We start from the raw sequence: 20,760 nt of genomic DNA on the forward strand, positions 1-20,760 counted from the left end.
ATGTCTTGCAGTTTAAAAAACTAAAAACCAAAAAAAAAAAAAGCCCAACAGGTGGCATTTCTGTGGTAGAAGTTTCTGTGATAACCACAATGGGAACTGTGATAGGCCAGCACTGGCTGGATCAAACCCAGGCTGATTTGTAGTTTTATATCAGAACAGATGCAATGAAACAGGTTTGAATTATTTCATTCTGAACCTGGATTGAAAGGTAAACTCGAGGAGGGTGAGTGAAGCCAGAGTGTCAGATACCTGGCGGGGGGCGGTGCCTACATGCGCGCATGTGTGTGTGTGTGTGTGTGTGTGTACACGTTTGCATGTGCATGTGCGTGTACGTGTCCCAGGCACCTGGGTTCTGTGTGGGGCGGACGGAGATGGGGTGTGCGCATGCACACACACAACCCATCTGTCTGGGACACACACACACACACACACACACACACACACACAAAACCCAGCTATGCACACACACAACATTCAGGATACACACACAGAGCCCATGTGTCCAGGACATGGACATACACAGAACCCAGGCGTCCGGGACGGGCACACACCTTAGCAGGTGCAGGGTGCTGTGTGTGGCCATGTGCAGGATGGCCGGCTGGTGGCTCGTGGCCATGAGGGCACATGCCATGATGAGCTGTTGCCACATCAGCTGTGATGTCCCGTGGCCTCCAGCGGGCTCACACAAGGCAACCAGCAGGACCTGCCACAGCTCCTGGGTCTCCCTGCTTGGATGCGCAAGCCAGGTAATGAAGCCACATTCAGGTCACAACAGCAGAGGGTTGGGGCTGTGGTGGCTCATTCCCAGCCAATCGGGGTAGCTCGGCCATTCAGCTCCAGCAGCCTGGGCCCCCGGGGGCCCTCTCCCCACCTGCTGGGCTCAGCCTGTGCAGAGTTGCGTCTGTTCTGGTTGCTCCAACCTAACCTTCGGTGCTTAGAGTAAAGCTTGAAAGTTAGAGTGCTTCTGCCTTGGGCTTCTTGAATGCTCGTACTTAGCTTTCATGCTTAAGTGCCATCTCGAAGAAAGATGGATTTATACGTGCTGAAATATGTAGTCGGGCTTCTGTATCCAAGCCTTGATATAGAAGAATGGAAACAGACTGGAGAAAGGACGTACACAGTTCCCCTTTTATGCTGTTCAGACAACTCTGTTGAAATGTAAGTGGATAAAAACAACCTGTCAGATAGAAAAACTTCAAAAGGATTTGAGCTAAAAAGAGTTCAGGATGTTTTTTTCTTCCAACTTGAAAAAAGAACCCGAGAAGAAGAAGAAGAAGGAAAAAAAAAAAAGAAGGCAATAAAAGCCACCATAATATAATTTTCTCTGATTTCTATTGCTAAATGTCAACCACATTTTTCATTCCACGCTAATCGCATCTACTCTGTTGAGCAAAAAGTTTGTAAAGAAAAAGTACAAGAGCTAATCTAAAGTTCTGAGGAGATAATAAAAATAAAGGCATAAAAATCACTTAACAGTCTAGCGCTAATTTGTATTGATCCAAAACTATGTTTAAAATGCCTAAGTTCTTCTCTTCTGATTTCTCCCTGAGTGGTACAGCATACATGAGTAAAGTGGTAGGAAATGTACTCAGGGGAGCAATCCCAAACTGGCAGAGGAGAAGAAGTCAATGACCTAATATCGCAGGTCTTTGCCATCTCATTTAAATCTTCCCTATGAGGACCTTCGGGCAAAGTTGGGTCCCAAGATCGTCTGAGTGCACGTATCCTAGAGTATTTCACATCATGAATAAGACCCTGTGGCAGCAGCAATCTGATTGTTTAATGAATTCAAGGCTGCATTAGCTAGTTCTGTGCAGGACTTCTCTCCATTTTTCAATAGTTTGCTAGTACAATTTGCGGCAGCAAGTTTATACGCGATAGCTTACTAAAGCAGAGGTCTTCTGTTTCCTAGTCCTTCAATAAGTTAAATCTCCAATTACTTTTAAAATTAAGGGCCAGATACAGCATGAGTGTTTGCAAGACTGGGGTCTCACAGACCCAGGGAAGAATTCGACCACGATTATTTGCTAAATTTTCCTGCCTTTATTTAGCATAAGCAGTACTTGACGTTATGAGTAACCACAGGGAAATGAATGGAATTACTTTAAGAATAAAAGGTACTAGTTACGATTTGTAGTGACAGACACCTGCCCTATATCGCCAGATCTAACTGTAAGAGTATAAGCATTCACGCTTGTATCCTGTCCTTGAATCAGGCAAAAAATTCTGTGCATTGAAGGGGAAGGCAGGGAGGAGAATTCATTTCATCAGACCCACTTCCAGTTGAGTCACAATGCTCACATGTTCTCCAATGGTTTTTCAGAGGACGCATCAGACTGGGGTGAGACAAGACATAAATTCCACTGTGTTCTTGAATTAAGGTTCATTTAAAAGCACCCTCTCAGTTGCAGCTCTGTGTTGGTTCATACGTACAGATTACTGATTGGACATATAACAACATAAAAAAATAGGTCAATATATGTCTCCTTCAGTACTTTCCACACGGCATAGCGATGGCAGGGCAGCAGGGGTAACTACCCCAAATGCTGATGGTGGCAGGGGGCAAAAAAGTGGCCTTTGCTGCAGCCATGTACAGTAATCATAAAAATATAAGCAGCATCATATTGGGTCAGACCAAAGGTCCATCTAGCCCAGTATTCTGCCTCTGACACTGGTAGAAATGCATGCTATGAAGGCAGAGCGCAGAACCGGATCTCTCTAGTGATCTACGCTATATTCAATATCCTACCTGGCATCCACCATTATTGGCTTAGAGATGCCAGAAGAAACATCTCCAACCATTCTGTCTGCTGCTGTCCTTGCATATGGCAGCTGACCCAGGGACCTGGCCACAATCTTATGCAGCTGACTTTCTCTATTTTTCCCTTTTATATAACTGTTGCTAATTTTGATTTATAAATCAGGCCTAGCTGTTCATTATCACTGGTCAAAACTGAGGGGGGGAAAAATGGTTTTTCCAAAATTACCAGCAAAATGAAAATTCAAAAATGTTTTTGAAAAGCTAATTACAGAATTCTGAACTGTTTTAAAATTACTTCAAAGCAGATACAGAATTTAACATTCAAAATTATATTCTGGATTTTCCTCAATCTCAGAATTTTACCTACTCCAAAGCATTTTTCTCAATAAGACCTTTCATCAAAAGCAAAGGTTGGGTTTTTTTAATCTCATGTTTGTCTTTGGGACACCAGCATTTTCATTTAATTTTTTTTTTTGTAAGTTTCCAACCAGCTCTACTACAAAACAAACAATTCCTTTCTTCCAAATACCCAAATCCTGAAGGATTTCTGTGTCAGAATCTTAATTGAAAAATAAAAATTATTATTGGTTTTCCATCAGGAAAAATACTGAACTCTCTCTCTCCCTTTTCCCCTTTTTTGCAAAAAAGTATAAAATGCCAAACAACTAGCTCTGTTATTTTTATAAACAAACTCTTTGGAGTGGCAACTGTCTGTTCATTATTGGTTCTTACAGAGATCAGGTCCATTTTGAAATTTGTCAGCATGGAGTTATTGGCCGGGAGATGGGTATATGGAAAGGCTCCTTTTTGCTACTATGAGCTGCATCCCTCATTAGCAGGTTTTTCTGCTAGAGCCATACCAATGACCTATACCAGCAGAGCCCTTATAATGCAAGCTAGCCCAAAGGTGCCCGGATTGCTGCCTGCTACTATAATACTTCTAATAGTGCAACCTAAATTTTTTGATAAATTCTAAGCCCTGAATTAACATCTTCATTCTTCGCAGCTCCAAAATGGATTAAAAAAATTAGAAATTCTCCAATTAACCCTTTAAATGCATTCAGTTGTTGGGAAGTTTGTAATCGGTCACAGTCCTCTCTGATAGGCCTCAAAAGACATACAATGCCTACAAAAGGTAATTAGGTCTAATTTGAGATGCAGCTTGTGAAGAATATGAAATAAACCTACAGCAATCAAAGAGAGAAGTCAGACAGCAAAGAAAATAAGCAGCAGTGTAACTTATTTGACAAGCAGAAATAGCGAAGCTAATAAGATGCAGCTGTGAGAGGCTCAGGAAGCAATGTTTGATTTTGAATCATTTATAAGAAGCAGCCATTCAATTGCCTATCGGAGTATTAGCATATTTAAACAGTTTTAATCTGGTTTCATCACTCTGATTAAAATTGCTGACAAGGATGGAAAATAGTGATGAACAGAATTAAGCAGAGCAAATAGTGCAATATAAATGGGCTTACAAAGGCATTAAGAATGACAGCATATTTAATACAAGAGCAAAACAGATCTCAAGTGAAGATTAAGAACTGCGGAGGCTAAATTGCAACAAATGAGTATGTTTATGACCTTCCTTAACATGTGTGCGTGCGTGTGTGTGTGTGTGTGTGTGGTTTTGCATGCGCATTTTGAATTAGGCCATGTTTTAACCAGTTTCCAAATGGAATGGAATGTACTGCACTGTTTCTGATCCAAAATTCAAGAGGCTAGGATAGACAATTAAACCAGAAGTAACAAATTTGGACACCCAAGACCAAATGTGGAGACAGGCTTAGTTGTCAGTGTCATCTATATGGCCAAACCCTAGCATCCAAAGAGACGTGAATGCAACACCTCCCAAAAAATCACAAGTAGATTTAAAAAAAAAAGCAGGAGGCTGGTTCTGGTTTTTTAATATATTTTTTCAGCCCCATGGATTCACATTGTCAAGCTTCTTTCCTTCAGTTTTAAGGACTAGAAACTAAATGATTTTAATAAAAGCCAGCTGAGTCTCTCATATAAATCACATGACTCTCAACCAGTGCAGCTCTAATTAAAAGATCTTGGGATTCATTAAATCAAGAGTTGGCCATATAGCCTGCTACTTTGTCAAACACAGCTCAAGCAAAGGCTAATTCCAGTTAAACCTTTAAGCATGACTGCAACAGTTGTAATGCCTAGGTCAAACAGCTGGCTGAAAAACCTTCATGTGACGTGAAGAAATATACAACCCAGTAACTGTGCAAATTAAAAAAGGACTCCTGTCATCAGGAAAATCAGGAAAATCCTCTGAATTCAAGATATAATGGAGCTGTGCTGGTTGATGCCAACATTCACATTTGGTAAACTTTCAGCAGCTCATTTGGTCTGGCCATCCTCATGGGCTTTTATACCCCGCCTACTCCATTTGAACAAATGTGATTTTGTTTGCTGGTATGTCTGGGGACTAGTTTTTCTTTATTAAATGCCATATTAATTAGCTTATGAGCAGGGATACTGCTACACAGAGAGAAAGCTAATTAGGAGTGATTGTCAGGGAGGTACGATTATTCCCATTTTACAGAACACCCCAACAATACAATCCATTATAGTCTGGTGGAGGCAGTCTCCCCCTCTCCTGCTGGAGTCATTCCACTTTGCAGAGAGGAATTCAGGGGCTTGAAATGGCTGCAGCCCAAGGCTGTGAGCACTTACTCAGGAAGGGAAAGTCCTAGAGGTTTCAGCCCCTCTATCAAGGTCTATTTACAACGTTACATCTATCCTATAACTGTTTAAATAGAAGAATCCATCCTGGCAGCAGGGACCAGACACTTCCCACTACACGCCCTAACCACAAGGCTGTAGTCTAACTCATTCTTGCTCCCTCTTTCTGGCTCAATAAACCATTGATTTTTTTTCTGCACAGTGCTACAGCTTCAGCAGGACGGAGCGTATGTGTCCTGACCTAGAGCAGCCCAGTGCTCCAGGGACCTTCTCAGGCCAGAACCAGGTCTCCCATGCAGAACTGAAGCCCGGTTTCTTTAAACTCTAATCTCTACAGATCCAAACACAAGGAGAAGGCTTATGTGGCACAATGTAGTGCTGTGCAGAGATACCCAAGCTAGCTCAGGCACTAGAGCTGTATAGCTGCATTAGTTTAATGGTCCTCCTCATGGTCTAGTCAGCCCTGCTGTAAAAGTAATAATAATAAGGTACTTGCACAGAGCTAGCTCAGGTATGTCAATAAGGCATCACCTTGTGCTGTGCAGAGGTATGCCATGTGATAAAAAGGCAACCCGGCTTCAGACTTCCTGCCCCAAATATCTGCACCTCAATTCCTTCCATGTAAAATGGGGGAAATAATGCTTCCCTGTCCCACAGACATGCTGCTGTGCAAATAGATCCCTGGGGACATGGGGAGGTACTCAGTCCCCACTGCTAGGAAGCTAACGACAGAAGGGAAGGTTCGACGACTCAGTGGGAGGAGACGCTAGAAAAGGAAACCAGAATAAGGCATAATGAATGTGAGAAAATATATTTGTGGGAAAATAATTCCTCTACAGCCCTATGGTTCTTTATTGTTTTGTATCTCTTTCACTGAAACGTTGGCAGTTAAAAAAAGAGAAGGGAGTGGGGGGATGGAGAGAGAAAATGCAGCACACCACTGAGAACAGAAAAGACAATTGCAGAAAGTGAGTATTTTCAAGAAAATTGCCAACACAAATTCTGATGTCTTACTCCTCTGGAGGCCTCTGGGAAAAAAAAAAATGATGCCTCTGAGCTTTTTTGAAAAGCTGGAATACTGCAATAAAATATAATGCAATACAAGGCTATATAAAATTTATGGTGCACCTTTTATGAGAACATCCCAAGGGGCTTCATATAATAGCTATAAAACAGTAAAACACATTGTGGCACAGATTTAATTTTTAAAATGGCTGAATATATATATTAATGATTTATCATCCTTATACTTCATTGGAGGTCTAGGAATACTAATAAAACAGTTATATCTATAGCCATTTCAGATGGAAACAATAGAGTTTAATCTCTGAATAGAATTCATATTTTAATACATTTAATTGGCTGATCAGAATAATATCAAAAGGGAAAAATAGCTGTTGTTTCTGCCAAAGTCTTAAATTATGATCCATAATAATTCTTTCATTTTCCCATCCTCCCCAAGATATGACTGTGGCTATATCTGCCTCATACAAGTAAAGGTGGACCTGCACAACCAAAAAGAAAAACTAGCATCTCTCTCATGCTATCACCCCTTGATCACAGATGGGAAGAGAGTGCCAACATGTAAAAAGTTCCACATAAGGAAAGTACTACACGTGGTCCAGAATAAACAGTACCCAGCACTTTCCCAGCTCCCTTTGAACACAGGATAGCAGCTAGACCACAGAGACTACCCAATGGGCATGAAATTTATGAATCAAGGGGCGCATTTACACATGCAATTAATGCAACTTAATATATTCCAGCTCAATTTGAGCCAGAGTAAGATAATTCTGATGTCATTGTCTACACATGCATTTAAGCACAATAATTTACTGTAGTGCCAGATACTTGTATCTGATAGGATTATCTGGCAGTGCAGTAAATTAGTCCACTGTGCCCCAAATGCCACCCACACACGTGTAGATGGTAACGATTTGCTGTGCAGCAAATGAGTCTGCTGTGCAGTAAAACATCTTGTGTAGATGTACCCAGAGTGATTTCAAACAAGCTCCCAGGCCGAATCATTCCTGTTTACTGGTGGACATGTTCCAATGGACTCGGCTTTTTTTTCTTTTCTTTTTTTTTGCTGGTAAGTAAGCAAGCCTTAAAGATCCATAGCTTCTGGGAGCCAAGCTCATGTCCTACAGTTCTTGTTTTCCTAAAAAAATTCTAAGGTGGAAAGCATCACTCCTCCTGGACTGAACTGCATAGCAGAAAACCAACAACCTCACACACCTAGTTGGCTAGCACCCATCAGGCTACTGGGACTGCTGCTGTGAAAGGGGAACAGATCACCACAGTGTTTCACTGTGTTTTATTTCCCACTTGAACAGGCCTGCAAAACTAATACATCTTCATCTTCCCTCTCACAGAGACCCCCCTGACCATTACTGTATCTAAGCACCACTCATTCATGCGTTATTGTATACCACAAAACCCTCTGAAGTAGGGAAGCACAGGTTCAGTCTTAGAGCTGGGAGCACTAAGGCTACAGCAAGCACGTCGACCCTGCACAGTGCAGCCTGGTGTGGAAATACCAAAGCCAGTTGTCCATTAGTCTGCTCCAAAGGAGACGGGGTGCTTTTAACATGTAAGCTAATTCCTTAAACAAAAAATTAGCCCTCAAGTGCAGCCATACTGTTTTTAGTACTCAGATTAACTCGTGTACACCTAGCTTATATTACTCTTCCCAGCACTGCAGTGCAAAAGGTACATGTGTCCTAAACAGCTCACCCATACTGGCCAAGCCCCAATGCCTTAATCACTAGGCCCCCCTACATTGATACTCATCCTTGCCCATCTCTTGGTTAGCAACAACTGCTTTGCAAGGGAGCAAGGAGAGTTTTCAGGTTGGGTTTGTGTCACCAGTTCTGACCAGGGCAAGGTGCTGGCTGCAAAGCCTCTGGCCTGGCGTTCTTATAAGCACAAGAGAGAGAGAGAGACTGTTACCCCCACTCACACACTCCAAGCACCTTGGAATATTAAGCAGGCCCCAGCTGTGCTGGCCAGAGAATTTGAAGTTCCCCTGGGTTATCAGCTACAGAGGCTATTTTCTGCTGAATCTGTCTTTAAGCCCTTTTAAATTAGAACTAGCATCAGAAAGTCAGTTAACAAGATTTAACTGCAACTCCTGCAAATGAGCTGTTTGAAGAAAGATAAGCCAAGCACGATGTACACACAATTAATAGGCTGCATGAGTTATGAACTGACCTCAAGGGATAAAAAGAAAAAAGGATGGGTCTGTGTTTTCAGCTCTTTGATATAAAAAGAGGGCAAAGCTAGGGGAAAAAGGAAAAGAGAGAAAAAAAATCAAAGCCAAAAGACCAAATTGGGAATATCATGTCAGATGGCATGGTAACAATTAAATGTCTTAGCAATTATGAAGACTCAGCATTTATATTTATCTGCATCCATATACCTAACCTTAACCCTACAATTACCAGCCTTGTTAAACTACCAACCAGATACATGTCTAGAACACCTCCATAGGTCTCTTAGTGTACAAAGTGCTTAGATATCAAAAGGTAAAGTAGGGCACGGACTAGACCTTAAGTTATTATTGCTGGCTACACTGCAGAAAGTTTAGGCCAAGAACTTAACTATGGGCCTGTTCTACTGGCATATAGTCATCCTGATCATTTCCAGATTGTTGTGCTGGCCACCAAGATAACCTGCTGCAGCTGCAAAGCTTGCTCTCGGGGTGATGCTAGAGTTCTGGGATTGTGAATAGCCGTGATTGTGCTGGACAAGGTCAACCCTACATTATCTGGGCCCACCGTAGGTGAAGAAGATTAAAAAAAGGCAAAAAATTTTAATTTGACCTGGCTTTCAATAGAGACCCTTTGATGAGACCAGAGCATTAGTGTCTGCAGAAGTATTTGTAGCTTGTAATGCTTTGTATTTAGGTATTAAAACATTCAAACTTGAATACCATACGTAAATGGATCTCTGTGGATAAGATTGAGGCCAGAATAGGCCATAGCCATGAATGAGAAAAGGTGTTTGTGGCAGCCATGGCTACTTGCACTCCAAATCGAAGAAGTGTGAGAATACCCAGAGTCCTAATGACAAGGGCTCTGCAAAATTTTGCCGGGTGTTTCATTTCAACTCATTATTTTGAGCTCGAAACAGTGAAATCAAAATGAAATGAAAGGCTTCAAAACAGCCTCAAAATGATACGAGGACAGTCAAAACGTTTTGAAAGTTTCAAAACATTTCAAGTTTCAAAGCTGGGTTTGCTTACAACTAAAGAGAAACTAAGGACAGGGAGGGGGGAAGAGGGGAAGGACCGCTCTGATCTTGACATGTGTGGCTGGCCAGTGACTGTCATCTTTCCCTGAGGTCCCTCCCAATCCCAGTGCTCTGGGGGAGGGACAGAAAAACAGCTGCACCTTACACACACACACACACACACACACACACACACACACAGTCATACATGTCATGAGTTTTGCTTGTCAGCAGCTTCCCAGAACCCCCGGCACCTATCTCCTTGAAACTTGGCAAAGGCTGGCTTTTCATCTTCCCTCCAGCTGGAAGCCCGGTGCTGTTCAAGAGGGAGCCCAGGCTAGCAGGTCTCAGTGCTGCAGAGATGGCCCATTCACACATACTTTCACCCTCTCAATACTTCTGCTTTGACAGCTACTGCAAAATTAGGCATGTGGCTTTGCAGTCCGTGTTATGGGAGACCTGCAACACAGCCAGGGGTCCACGCTTCCTAAAGAGCACTGTGGCACTGGATAGAGCTGGAGCCCTTCCATGTCAAACAGAGAGAAAAGATTCTGGCCTCACACTTCCCTGTGCAGTTGCAAAAAGTATAGATGCCACAAGGCACACACCACCAAAATACAGTATCCCTGTCCTACCACACACTCCGCATATGCACTTGAAACACATTGTATGCTTCAGTACTCAGACATCACTGTGCATACAGGAAGCCAAACCACTTATTGCTACAACTCAACATATGGTTTTATGAGACAAAACAGAGGCATTCCAGCAAGGACTTGGGCAACCTGACATGGATTGTATCATTCATCTCATCAGACACCAAATTCTCATAGGCACTGTAGCATAACACTATCCATAGGTAAAGGGAGAGATGAGTTGTATATGCTTTAACCTGACAAATGATAATGCTGGTCAGGGCAAGACCATCTCCTGCCTCTATATCAAACTTGTCAGATAATGATCTAAAAGCTGCAAGTGAACAAAATCTCAGCTTTTTACAAAAACAGACAAGTAATCAGAGCCCTGCGGTATTAAAATGATAAGCTCAAAATATACTGTGCAGGAGAAAGCTCCTTATGGCTTAATCCTCAACTCTCAAGCAAGCCAACCATAAAATCCTTTAATAAAAGCTAATAACCACAGATAATGTTCTAAATAATGACTGTAAGGAATATCCAGTACCTATTTCTGATAATCCTCAGAATTTAGAAATGAATTTTTAATAGCAAATTTAAAAAAGTATTCTCGCATGTTGATTTAGCATCATTTCTCAGCAGCAAAATATTTTTAATGGCGAAAACATACATTCATGGTGCACAAGCCTGTTTTTAATGGAAATGGTTAGCTTTGAGACCAGTGATTCTCAGCCATTTTACACTCAAGGCATCCCTCCATAACTTCTGAATTTAGTGGCACCCCATTTTCAAAGAGTAATGTCAACTGGTTTTTGACTGTGAAAAAAATAAGAAAGCAACTCTTCTATTGCGAAGAACTCAGAAACACCAGAAGACCATTCAGGAATCTGTTGTGTGAAAAACATTCTATCTGAAGGCTCTGGGATTATCTTGCAAATCGTGTAGGTGTCCTCACGTGTAGTAGTGCTAATATTGCACAGCACCCCACAACACCTTGAAAAGGATTTCACATTACTTCAGTTGAGAATCACTGTTCTAAGATTCACCACGTAAGCCATTCTTGTACTGGAGTCTTCTGACTCTAGAGGGGATGCAGATTGTGAGGAGCATCAACACATACAACACAATACGTATTTTTCCTCAATTCAAAATAAACTAGAAGGTTTACTAATATGTTGGGGGCCTTGGACTATATTATTCCGTTTCAGATTAAAGCAAAAACAATTATAACTTCATTAGAATGTGTTAAAAACAGTCTGTAGGGTTGTGAAATAGGAGTGCCATTACTCGGCACAATTGCAGAACAAAGGATAGTTTGATTGGTAGAACATCAAAAAGACGACAGGGCCATTAACACCTGTGGGATAAAGAGTTAATAAGGGAGCACATAGATTATAATGAGCCATGAAGTCACAATTGGTTCCCCCCACTGCTACCCGACTAGAAAAGCTGCTGCCACGGCCATTTTGGGTGGTGCAAGAATCAAAGGGGTGGGAGGTGCAAGCGTACGAATGCCCCTCCCCTGGATCTGCCCCTCCAAGCATCAGAACTAGGTTTGTTCTCTATCAGGACTGTAGACAGGACATTTACAGAATCCGTTTTCAAAGGAATTGCTCATAGGAACAGATTTATTAGGAAATGGCAGTCTCTCCCTCGCTCTTTCCTGTCATTGTTTTGTCAGAAGTTTCTTGTTGCGAAAGGGAACGTTAAGGAATGCTTTAGACCCAAGTATTGGAACTAAAGAAGGATTTATTTCTAAGGAATTTGTCCCCATAAACACTTTGGAGAAAGAAGAGTACATAGAGATGAAATGTTCTTCCCTCACATATAAATTTTAGTGCCAGAACATACCTTGACTACACCATTTTTGCATTAAAGTGCATTGTTGCACAACGATTTTAAATGAAATGTTGCCTGTATACCAAATAAAATAACTGAGATGTCAACAGATGGTGACTATTGTGGCCCTGTCAGATAACTTATAAGCTAAGTTAGGCTGGACCAGAGGGCTATCAATACTCAGGTAGGAAGGCTGTATTGAAATATTGAGTATTGCAGAAAATGGGGATGATGAATCCGTAGGTGGCCCTTTCTCCATGAATCAGCACTGAGCCAGTGCCACGGCAGGATTCAGGATGTAGCATCTCATATAAGAGTTAAAACTAATATCTTTACTGCTTTGGTAAGTAATGGTTTTATGTTAGCTTAATAAAAAGTATTAATATAGACAGGTTTAATACAATTTAACACAATTCACATAGTATGATATAGACAGCTCTAGCCATAGACAGCCAAATTGCATGTTAGGCAATTATGTTCTGCCTGCCTAGATTTCTCTGAAGTTGAAATTCAGTACAGAGTTGGACAAAAACATTGTAACGTAACACTGAAGCAAAATAGAACTTGCCTAATTTTGCATTGCTCTTTGATATTTGCAATGAATGACATGGCCATTGTGATAAAACAAAAAAAATAGCTCCTTTTTCTTCCTCAATTCACAAAATTATTTTTGAACCAGCTGTTGCAAATGTAGTTGTTAACCATAAACATTCACCCAGATAGTGCGGATAAACTTTTTTCACTCTGTGGATTGCCTGCAGGTTTCATGTCAGCTATTTTTCTAATTATTATTTGTATTCATCATTCAGAGCAGTCACCTAAGTCGCCTGATATTTTTTCTTATCCCTGATTGGATGAATGGAAGACAACCAGTAATTAATAGCACTCTTGGTCAGGCATGCATGTCTACAATGACTAGTGAACAACACTAGTATGCCATTAATATGAAGAAAAGATATTCCTCAAACAGCAGCAGAAAGCCTCATTTACTCAAAAAGACAAACAAAAAACTGGAATTCTTGGTTCCAAAATGATACCTTTTATTAGACCAACTGGAAAATGGCAAGAAAATTGTCCTTAAGAGCTACTCAACACAGCTGTCACAAAGATAAAGACACTCTCATGAACCCAGAGAGACAGCCTCCCATCTTCAGCTCCCTCTGTGCAAATATGAAGCTTATTTCCTATCTATGGGGACTTTTGTACCATCTTAGACCATCTACACTTTTCCCAGAGCCTGATGAAGGGACTTTGATCCTGAAAGCGCAGAAAAGGACAATTTTCTTGCCATTTTCCAGTTGGTCTAATGAAAGGTATCATTTAGGAACCAAGAGTTCTAGTTTTTTTATGTCTTTTTGTCTCAGACCAAAATGGCTACCAAGTACAGCACTTACAGAAACACTCAAGAACAGAGAATAGAGTGGATCAATGACATGATCAATCTGACCAAACACATGTTTGTGCAGGTGACACGTCTGTGCGACAGTGGACAAGTCCGAGACCAAGATCCTAAGCATTTAGACACCTTTGAGGACAAGGAACTTATTTTCTCCATGTCTTCATTCTCCTGCAGTAAAATCAAGATAATAGCATTGCCTCGCTTCACAAGTATTTTGTAAAGATTAATGCATTAAAGATTGCGAGGGGCTCAGATGCTTCAAGCAATAGAATCCACTGTCATTCTCATTTGATGATATTCTAGGCACCTGCTTTGATTATCAACAAAAGAATAAAGCAGCTTTGCAAGCCTCTTGGGCAAATCTGGGCTATGTTTCCAATGCATCTTAGCAAGTTCTCTTTTCACATACACCCTATGAAGACTATGTTGTTCTGGAAAATGCTTGCCCGAGTTACTGAGGCCTTTCTAGATTGCTAATGTTTTGTCTAACAAGAAAACATGCTCATTACTACATTTTCCAAGAAGTGCAGACACAGTGCTTCCCATCTGCCCTACATGTTGTTGTCTTTTGCATTTTCCCCATGAGGCCCTAGCAAGGATACAGAGAAATTCATAGTCAACAGACTATATCCAGTGAACAGCAGGACTATCTGGTATCTGTTTTTCTGTTGATACATCTTTTATTGAAAATGGAAACTCCCCAAAACCAATGTTGCCCATCCAGAAAATATCACATTGTACCAGAAATGCAAGGCACCGAGACCCGTGAGACCTTGTAAGAGACACAACATTAAAATGGCTGCCACAAAGCCTGGCCAACTTTAAGTAAATCCCTCTTCTCCACCAGCTCTGAGAATCCAGGCATCCTCAATGTTTTTTCCTGATATGATCCAGATTATGATTTAAGCTGTACATGAAAGCTACAGGGGCAAATACGCTTGAAGATGAGCGTAAGATTGTTCTCTTCACAGCAGCAGGAAAAGCAGCACTAGGTGTGTATTACCTGGAAATAGGGGCAGGGAAAAAGAAAAGAGGTGCAAAAAAGGTTGAGGATCATTAATCCATACAGGATTTTATGCAATGGACACAGCAGAGGATTTGGGCTCAAACATGAGTCAGTACTCTGAATATGAAAAATTAAAGAAACTCCCTCAGTGAAGACCAGATTGGCCAGAGGTATAGCAATTAAAAACAAATAAAAGATATAAATGCTTCCAGGAGAGGAGGGATCTGGCACTAGAGAAAACAATGCATCTCTGGAAGCAGCTAAAGAAACAGCACACACAAATAAGAGCTCCAGGGAAGGCACAGAGGATATGTCAGAGCAGCACAATTCAACTGGACAGAGGTTGGCCAAATGTAATTAACCAAAGATGGAAATGCACAAGACAGGAAACAACGCCAGCCATAGTTTCATAGTTGGTCGGGTCAGAAGGGACTTGAGCAGATCAAGTGCGACCCCCTGCCATGGCAGGAAAGAGTACTGGGATCAAATAACCCCAGCAAGGTGATTGTCTAGCCTTGTCTTAAAGACCCCCAGGGTAGAAGCCAGCACCACTTCTCTTGGAAGTTGGTTCCAGATCCTAGCCGCCCTGACCATGAGGTAGCGCCTCCTGATGTCTAGTCTGAATCTACCCTCTGCCAGCTTGTGACCATTATTCCTGGTCACTCCTGGCAGTGCTCGGGGGAACAGGGACTCCCCCAGTGCCTGCTGGTCCCCTCTGGCTAGTTTGTAACAGACAACTAGATCCCACCCTCAGCCTTCTCTTATGGAAGCAGGTTCAGGTCCCATAGCCTCTCCTTGTAGGGCCTGCCCTGCTGCCCCCTGATCATGCGAGTGGTCTCCTCTGGACCCTCTCCATGTTGTCCACATCCTTCCTGAAGTCCAGCGGCCAGAACTGGACACAGTACTCCAGCTGCGGCCTGACCAGTGCCGCATAGAGGGGGATTATCATCTCCGTGGACCTGCCTGAGATGCATCTGTGAATGCACGACAAGGTGCGGTTGGCCTTCCTGACTGCATCCCCACACTGCCGGCCCATATTTATCTTGGCATCAATGATGACTCCAAGATCCTTTTCTGCCTCTGCACTGCCGAGAAGGGAGTTTCCCAGCCTGTGGGTATGCTGCTGGTTCTTTCTCCCCAGGTGCAGCACCTTGCACTTGTCAGTGTTGAATCCCATCCTATTCTCATCTGCCCACCCCTGTAACCTGTCTAGGTACAATAGTAGCCCTGGAGAACCCCATTGCCCACATCCCTCCAGGTCAAAAATGACCCGTCCATCACCACTCTCTGGGTGCGACCCTCTAGCCAGTTCACGACCCATCTGACTGTGTGGGTGTTGACGCCACAGCCCCCCAGTTTCTTAATGAGAATGGGGTGAGAGACAGTGTCGAAGGCCTTCTGAAAGTCCAGAAAGACTATGTCCACTGCTGCCCCTGCATCTAAGGATTTGGTGACCTGGTCGTAAAAGGCCACCAGGTTGGTCTGACAGGGCCTGCAGCTAATAAACCCGTGTTGGTTGCCCCTAAGCATAATCTCCCCTGCTGGCCCCTCATGGACATGGTCCAGAATAAATCCTCTCAAAAAGCTTACCCAGGATTGAGGTAACACTAACTGACCTATAGTTCCCTTGGTCCTCCTTCCTCCCTTTTTTGAAGATAGGAACCACATTGGCCCTCTTCCAGTCCTCTGGCACTGCACCAGAGCACCACGACTGCTTGTAAAGCCGTGCCAGGGGTCCCGCAATGACCTCAGCTAATTCCCTCAGCACTCGGGGGTGGAGATCATCGGGACCAGCTGATCTGAATACATCCAGTCCCTCCAGAAGTTCCCTGACTAGATCCTCCCTGACCCTTGGCCTAGGTGTGCCTCCGCTGGGGCCTGAGGGGGACCTGGTGTGGGGGCTGATCTGGTCCCTGCTCAGGAAAATGGAGGCAAAGAAGTCATTAAATAGATTAGCTTTGTCGTCTAGTATGATGACCAGATTTCCTAGCATGTTGTGCATGGGCCTCACGTTACCCGGTACCTTGTTTTTACCCACTATGTATTTAAAAAGGACTTCTTGTTGTCCTTGATCCAGGAAGCTAGTCCCAGTTCCATCTCCACCTTGGCCTTCCTGCTTGCCCCCCTGCATCCCCAAGCAACTGCAGTATAATCCTCCCTGGTGATGGCCCCTCCCTTCCATTGGGTGTATGCCTCCCTTTTAGCTAGAAGACATTCCCGGATGCGTTTGGTGAGCCATGGGGGCTTTTGTGCCTTCCTGCTCCCTTTGATCCATGTTGGGATTACCTCCCTTTGGGCTTGGAGGATCGTCTCCTTAAAGAGCGACCACTCTTCTTGGACACCTGGCTCCCCTCCGCTCCAGGACCTCAGTGCTTCCCCAACTATTCTCCTTAGCTCATTGAAGTCCGCCCTCCTGAAATCTAGGGCTGCTGCCTTGCTGCAGGCCTTTGCCACCTCGCGCTGGATGGTGAATTCCAGCAGGTGATGATCGCTGTCACCCAGGTGGTCGAGTACCCGCAGCCCCATCACCAGGTCGTCACCTGTGGCCAGCACCAGGTCCAACAAGGCATCTACCCTGGTGGGGCTGTGCACCTCCTGGGTTAGATGGAGGTCCTGCATTCAGTCTAGGAACCTACGTGAGCGGTCAGACCTGGCTGACTGCTCTTCCCAGCAGATGTCTGGAAAGTTCAGGCCACCCATGATGACCATGTCTTTTGACCTAACTACCTCTGTGAGCTGACTTAAGAATTCCCGGTCTAGCTCTTCCCCTTGGTTGGGAGGTCTGTAGTAGATCCCCACCATTAAATCCCTTTCCCCTCGACTGCCCTGTATTCTAACCCAGAGCACTTCCATGTGCCTCTCCTCTGACTCTGTGCTACCTGGTGAGGATGTGTGTTCCTCCTTAATACAGAGCGCCACACCCCTGCCTTTCCTCCCTGCTCTCTCCCTCCTGTACAGCGTATAGCCCTTGATATTCACTGCCCAGTCATGCATTGGGTTCCACCACATTTCAGTGAGCCCCTCTATGTCTGGGTTGGTGTCAGCTAGCAGGAGGGTAAGTTCCTCCTGCTCATTTCCCATACTACCATGTGGCAACCAGCTATGGGGTAACTGGGAAAATGTTGCTACTGAACATCCCGAAGGACCAAGATAGAGCAGTGGAAATTGTGAGAGTCGATAAACCGAGTAAGGCCAAATGTCAGGTTCAAACATGGGAAATCACTGCATGCCACAAAGACTGACCTCAAGGAGAATCTTGCCCAGTTCAAAAAAAAACAGTCAAGGTTTCAAACAATACTAAACATGCCAAGACCTGAGGGGGATTCAAAGGAGTATTGAAGGGTATCGAGTTTGTACTTGGCTACAGAGTTGCTATAGCTGTCTTTATGAGCTCATTTTAATAAGGTAACCAAACATGTCAGAAGTAGGGAAGAATCCAGACGAGACCACACAAATGGCTCACAATTCCACAGAACTGAGTCAGAATCACCTCCTTCAACCTAATGTGGAGTTGGAGTGGTGTTGTGGCCTTGATGGTCCAGGAAATATGCAAAAGTAAAGGGTCTTTTTTTGGTTTGGGGGGAGGGTGTGATTTTTTTTTTAAATTAGACCAACTGTATAGTTGGGAGAAATGCCAGGTTAGCTTTTGGGTACAAAGTTCCCTTCCTTAAGTCTCCTGAAGAACTTGCAGAGAGAAGTAAAGTAAGAGCAGATATGCAAGACAAAAATAATACATAAATAGATCCTGTTGTTGATTGAGAGAGAACTGCCCATCACCAACAGGGACTTGCAACAACTTTCCACCCCTGCTGTATTACAATAATCCGAGAGACCAACTGAGATAAGTTAAAAGTTGTGGTGAAGCAACATGGAAATGCAATTCAGTTCAAGCCTATTTTTTTTGTTTTGTTAGTTTGAATTTAAGTCATTTGTTACTTACACAATTCTTGTATGTTTTAGAAGATGTCCCAGTCAGGCCTACACGACCACATTTTGGTGACATAGCTATGCCAACAAGGCATGCAACAAGATCATACCTCTAGTTAGGCAAAACCCTTTGGTCTGGACACAGCTATTCTGACAGAGGATGTATATTCCAGTAGCCCAGTGTCAAGTCTCCACTAGAGATCACAGCCAACATAACCAAAACAGTTATAGCAACAGCAGCTTCATTATGTAAAGAGGCCCCTTTGTGTTTCCTGTAAGGTTGTGCATGCTAAATAAAAGTACAAGGAAGGAGCATAGAGCAGGGCAGTCTCACAGGCCACAGCTAATGAATGGTGGGAAGGCCCTTTTTGTTTTGACTTTTTAATGAGGAGGTTATCCTGAGACTGGTTAAGTAGATACTACTGAGATGTTCCTTTCCTATAGTTTTGTATACTGCACAGGCACTGTGCTTCCTAACCAAAATATTTAAAATTTATGAACAACAATTATTCTCGACACATTTATTAATAACATTTAAAATTTGGCTGCCTGTGACTCCCGTCACTTTTTTAGTGCTCTGCCACAAGAAGGGGTTAAATTTACATCATTTCTTATTACCATTGGAATCAGAGTCCTGAGACAAGATTCATATTAGCCATTTTCAGCTCTTGTTGCATCATTTGTCAAGAAAATGAGGTATATGAATTTCAGGGTCTAATAGAATCTGTGAATTATAGTACTGTGCTGTGCTTATACTTCAGCTATTCTGTAGCATGTAGTTAGTTCTCTGTCATACTTTTCTTTGTACAGAAGTCCTCAAGTGCCAACTTACAATAGCCTTAATTCATTTATTCTAGAAAGACTCCTTCCCTCCAGCCCTGACCAAGCTCTGACACATCAAGAGCAAACAAGAGGGTGTAATAAATCTGCTCCCAGCTCATAGCTCAGCAGTAAATGTGCTACCATTTGTCCCAGGGGAAGGAGGAGTCACGGTTCCACTTATCCCCCACCCTGACCAACCTGTGCTTAATTGCCGAAACAGGGAGGTGGAGGAATTCTTGGGTGTACAACTACTGCCCTGTTCTTTGTGCCTGAAGCGGTAGGGATACAAAGTTGTATGTGCACACACCCCTGTATTTGGGTATGGGTCTTACTCCATCAAATGCCCCTGCATGGTTGCATACCGCTGGCCACTTGGGGCATATCCCCATGAGTGCACACATGCAGTTTGCAGCACTGCAGACCTGGCTACTGCACTGCACATGCACACGTTCACCACGCTGCTAATTTGCAGCACAGGAGGGGTTGGGGTTTTGGGGGGGGGGGGGGAGGGGGGGTTGTTTGTTTGTTTTTTGGGGGGATGGGGGTTTTTTTGTTTGTTTGTTGTTTGGGGGGGGGGTTAAACATCGGGAGAGCCCACTGTCAAAAACCAACTACATCAGAAAAAAGTGGAGCAGCGCACATGGCGGTAGCGTGCACTGTCTGAAGCCAGAACCTAGCTAGCCAGAGCCACACTCCAGCTGCCAGCCAGGTTCTGTGCACCGGGATCACCACCGCTGCAGCCCCGGGAGGCCCCCGGACCCCCAGGTAAAGCTGCTGGGCCCAGCCCAGGTGCTGTCCTCAGCTTCCCCTACTGCACCCAGGGCAACTTGCTGTGCATGCAGGTGGGTTTCCCAAGGACAACTAGCAGTGACACAAATACACACCCTTGGGTTTTATTTTGTGGTATCGCCACATTGTTGATTTCTACCAAATCTGTGATCTACTACCATAACATGACCCCCAGATCCTTTCGAACAGCACTACTGCCTAGCAAAATATCTCCCCTTATGCATCTATGCATTTCTTTCTCCTTTGCTGGGTGTATCTCCTTACATTTGTCTTTGCTGACTTTCATTTGGCATCAATAGTCCAGTTCTCCAACTCATCAAGATCCTTTTAAATTCAACTCCTATCCTTAATTGTTTGCACACCCTCCCAGATCAGGGTCATTTTCAAACCTGATGAGCAAGCTCTCTATTCCTGCCTCCAAGTCATTAATAAAAAACGTTAAACAGCACCAGGCACAGAAGAAACCCCTGTGGAACCCCACTTGAAACTTCCTGCCATTCCAGCATTGATCCATTTATAATTAGTTGCTCCTTGCTTGCAGTTAGTCAGCCAATTGTATATCCACCTAACAGTAATTCTACCTGGCCTACATTTCTCAGATTTTCTTACGAGAATGTCATGCGGGACGGTATCAAAGCGTTACTAAAGTCTACAT

This window comes from Crocodylus siamensis, chromosome 5 (assembly GCF_052110815.1).
Source record: "Crocodylus siamensis isolate JL-2025a chromosome 5, ASM5211081v1, whole genome shotgun sequence".
Taxonomy (NCBI): domain Eukaryota; kingdom Metazoa; phylum Chordata; order Crocodylia; family Crocodylidae; genus Crocodylus; species Crocodylus siamensis.